The sequence below is a fragment of the Chiloscyllium plagiosum genome, chromosome 47 (genome assembly GCF_004010195.1).
Source record: "Chiloscyllium plagiosum isolate BGI_BamShark_2017 chromosome 47, ASM401019v2, whole genome shotgun sequence".
In the NCBI taxonomy this organism is placed as follows: Eukaryota; Metazoa; Chordata; class Chondrichthyes; order Orectolobiformes; family Hemiscylliidae; genus Chiloscyllium; species Chiloscyllium plagiosum.
In genome coordinates this window covers 549,599-553,762 of record NC_057756.1, presented here as the reverse complement: position 1 = coordinate 553,762, position 4,164 = coordinate 549,599, and the positions used below count along the sequence as shown (strand labels likewise).

The 4,164-nt window shown below is 37.7% G+C and overlaps 1 pseudogene; it reads right to left on the bottom strand.

The window, feature by feature from the left end:
• Positions 1-300: 300 nt before the first annotated feature.
• LOC122544275 lies at positions 301-452 on the bottom strand (annotated as a pseudogene).
• Positions 453-4,164: the final 3,712 nt, after the last annotated feature.

Here is a 4,164-nt window from a genome sequence, read left to right as displayed (position 1 = left end):
ACCCCAACTAATGCATCTTGCCTACAGATCCCTGAACATCAGGAGCAATTTAGCATGGCCAACCCACTTGGCATGCATATCTTTAGGTTGTGGGAGGAAACCAGAGTACCCAGAGGAAACCACCACAGACACAGGGAGAATGTGAAAACTCCACACAGACAAGTGTCTGGAATCGAAGTGCATCCTTGGAGCTGTTAGGCAGCAGTGCTGACCACTGAATCACCGTATCACCTCTAAAAGGAAGAATGTAAATGTGTCCTGTGCAGGACGCTGATTGAAAACTCTGCTTTTACTTCATTAATGAGGGGAGTCCTCCACTAACACAAATTTTGCAGTCGAGTATCCAGCATTTGAGGACATCACAGGCGTCAAACACATGAAGTGCAATGGGATAGGCTCGTCCTGGAGGAACCTCCTTCTTGACCAAGGCTTCTCCCCTGCCAGATACTGAAAACATCTTAATCAATCTGTTTGCAGATGTTATGGCATATATCTGAAACAGGTACAACTTGAATCTAAATCCTTGTCCAGAAATAGGAACACTGCAACTCAGTCACAACAAATTGTCATCCTATTACTTCATGTACATGCTCAACAGAACAAACATGTCATCCAAATATTCTCCTATCGTGGTCATTTTAGATTTCCCTAAATTCTTCAAACCACTCATTTCCTGACATATTCACAGAAGTTGTCAACAATATCACTAGTTAACTCACATAAAATCACTGACATAGACAGCCACCCATGCAAGTATGCATGCATTCACAACCGAAATCACCCAATCACACGTCCTTCACCCAACCACTCATGTACTTCCTATCACTCTTCATTCGCTAAATAATTTACCAACTGACTCAAACAATCTTCCAGTCATAGAATTGCTCCTTAAACTACTCAGCAAAGCATTTACTCATGTAAGATTATCTCAGCCAGCCTTCTTACCCAATGAACATCTGACAATTCCGGGGACTCAAGAATCCACTCACCCTCCCACTCATAGCAAACATTAAAATAATTACTTTATCCCTGATGCCCCCAGCCATCATAAAAAAGGTACTTATTCGTTCATTGCCCCATTCAAATCAGCCAGTCAAGCATTCATTGAAGCATTTTTCACCTCACCCTCGACCACTTATTGATCCAACTATTGAAACATCCAATCAATCATTTTTAATGTTGCAGCATCTGTTACACGAACTCCAAGTCACTCAGACACCGAGTCACGTAATGACTCACACACACAAACTCACTCATACAGCCACTAAATCCAATCCAGTTACTTGTCCATTCATTGCTACAGAATCAGACAACACCCATTCACATGCCACTCACTTAGGACTGCACAATTTCACGTTCACCCAATCACCCCCATAACTGCAACCCCCATAACTGCATACCCACTTAAAAATGAATTTTTCGCTCACTCGTATTTATTCAGTTAGTTGCTTATTTGCTTACTCACTCATGTACAGATTCAGAAAATCATCCATTCAATCACCACACCCACTGTAAGATTAAGGCGATTAAGATTTTCCCATGTTATGGCAGCTTCATTATGTTTGATAAGGTGTGTATTATGCCTCCTGCTCCTGTCTCCCCATGTTTGCTGTCATTGATGACATATTGTACATATTTGATGCAACTGGGTCAGCATACAAAGAAAGGTTTGTCACAATTATTTACGGTTAGAATAAATTTTCTGAGTGAATTCGCTGACCAGAATTTTAGGCCATATGTTTTTATAATTTGTCGATATAGAAAAACTTGATTCAATAAATGTCAGGAGTGAAATTATGTGAATAATTCGTTAAAAGGGAATATAATGGAAGTGGCCAAAATTTTGTCCGTTTATTTTTCTTTTTGTTTACCCCACCTGCTTTATCCAGAGCTTGTTTTAGGCTGGATTCATCTGAAAAGATAATATATGATTTCAGTCCTTTAAGTGGTCCCACTGGTATAAGACAAGCAAATGGAATGAAACGAATGGATTTATCTTTTTAAACATGTGCTGAAATATTAGTGCCAAATATAACTTCACACAACTGTACCTTCTCAATAACATATTTATTTCCATTTTGAATAATAACACTGAAAATGTTCAAAACTTTGCTAATATAAAACACATTTGTCAATTCTCTAAAACATTTCACAGATGCTGAGCAATTTATTTAGCATATGGCAATTGCCTGAAAAGACAAATCAACAGTTATTAACAATGATGGTGAACTTTGCATATGGAAATTATTAAAGACTCATTATTAAAGGTTCACAGAAGTTTCACCAAGATGGTCCCTAGTATGGATACATTATCTTATGAGCAAAGGTTAAACGAGTTGGAATTATACTGCTGGATTTTATAAGAATGACAGGTGACCTCATAAGGAACTTGCTTGTTGAAATATTGAGAGGATGTTTACCATTATCTGAGAGTCTAGGACCAAAGGGCAAAATCTTGTGATGTAAGGTTGCTAATTTAACATTGAATAACGAAGTAATTCCCTCAGTAAGCTGTAAGTCTTTGGAATGTCACATCACAGAGAGCTGGCAGATCGTGTTGGTGCAGATTCCTTATGTGTATTTGTAGCTGAGATAGATAGATGGGTATGAGAGTCAAGGTTTACGAGAAAGGGCTGGAAAGTGAATGTGTGGACGGATCAACCAAGACCCTGTGATTAGTGGAACAGATTTTAAGAGCGGAGCAGCCTACTGCTGTTCAAAATCTTGAGGACTTTTATTGATGGGCATTTGTAATATTCAACTTCGTGAATTAAGTTAAAACTGAGTGAAAGTTTACTTATACAGTATTGCTGAATTGATTTAATTAACAAATAATATCGTAGTTAAATGTGATATTTATGTTCAGTGTGAATATATTAGCAAGAGATTTGCCCCAGCGATTATCATATTATTTGAGGGTTTCTTTAACAGCATTTTGAAATATAAAGTACAATCATCTCACCATCGTTTACAAAACAGCAACTAACTGATACATAACTCCAGTCATAAGTGAGAATCAACTATATTTAGGAGATTTGACAATATCTACTACACATACGTTTTATGATTTGAGGATGAAGACACGTTGCAGTCCCCACAGGAGTAGAGATGTAACTCAAAATGCGTGGATTCAAACAGGTCCTTATTGCTGATTTAGTTTCAATTGCCATACAATTACTGTTGAGGGAGTTTTCTATGAAGGAGACACGAAGTAACAGGGAAAGTAACTAATATTTGCTGGTGATTAGCTTAAAACATGAATATGTCGGTATGAATTATGCAGCTGTCTCTGTCAAGCAAGTGATTCTGTGGAAAGAATCACACAGTGATAGATAAAATGCTGTCCAGAATCTCAGTCAAAGCCAAGACGATTTTTTTAACTGGACAGACGTCAACAGTTCTGGTGATGAGTTATCATGACTACTCAGGTTAACCGCGTGATTCATGTAAATAATTCTCTTCGAACTATTGATGCTTATTGTAGGTAGAGTTTTTTTTGTATTGGAAGAATCATAAATAAATGTATATACTGTATACGCTGTATCCTGGCCTACTTTTCCCACAGATCTCTATTATTAGTTAATTTTGCTCTTCATATTTCTTTGCTTAACATGCCGGGAGGTGGGACACAGGGCGGACGGCAATCTCCAAGAATAATGCTAGAATCACTTAGAAAATGTATCACAGAATTTAGAATGTTCTTCTAACTGGACATGAAGGAAAATCGCTAAGCACCATGAATTTGCCTGGCCCACAACAGAGTAGTAAATAATCTAGTCAGAGAGACAAAACAAAAGGAATTAGTTATTTGTAAGATTTCATTCATTTTAACTCACTCTGAATTAGCTGGTAGCAGACAGTCAGCCTGGTAACTTAGTTTGGATTTTCACAGAAAAGAAATGTCGTGCAAGGAGTAATAATTCTTTCGTGATGACGAAATGCTCAACGCTTCAAAAACTCTTGGAAGATACTTCAGCTCTTTCAACACAGATCCTCATGCTGTTCTGCACATGAACGAACATAAGACAGCTATAGCAATTAGGTTCGTCCAAGCTTTGCCAATAATGATACAATGGAGTTTAAATCGAATTTTGATATTGAAACACACATGCAGAATTCACTTTGGAACACTCTGACGTTTACTATCGTTATCAAAGTGATTTC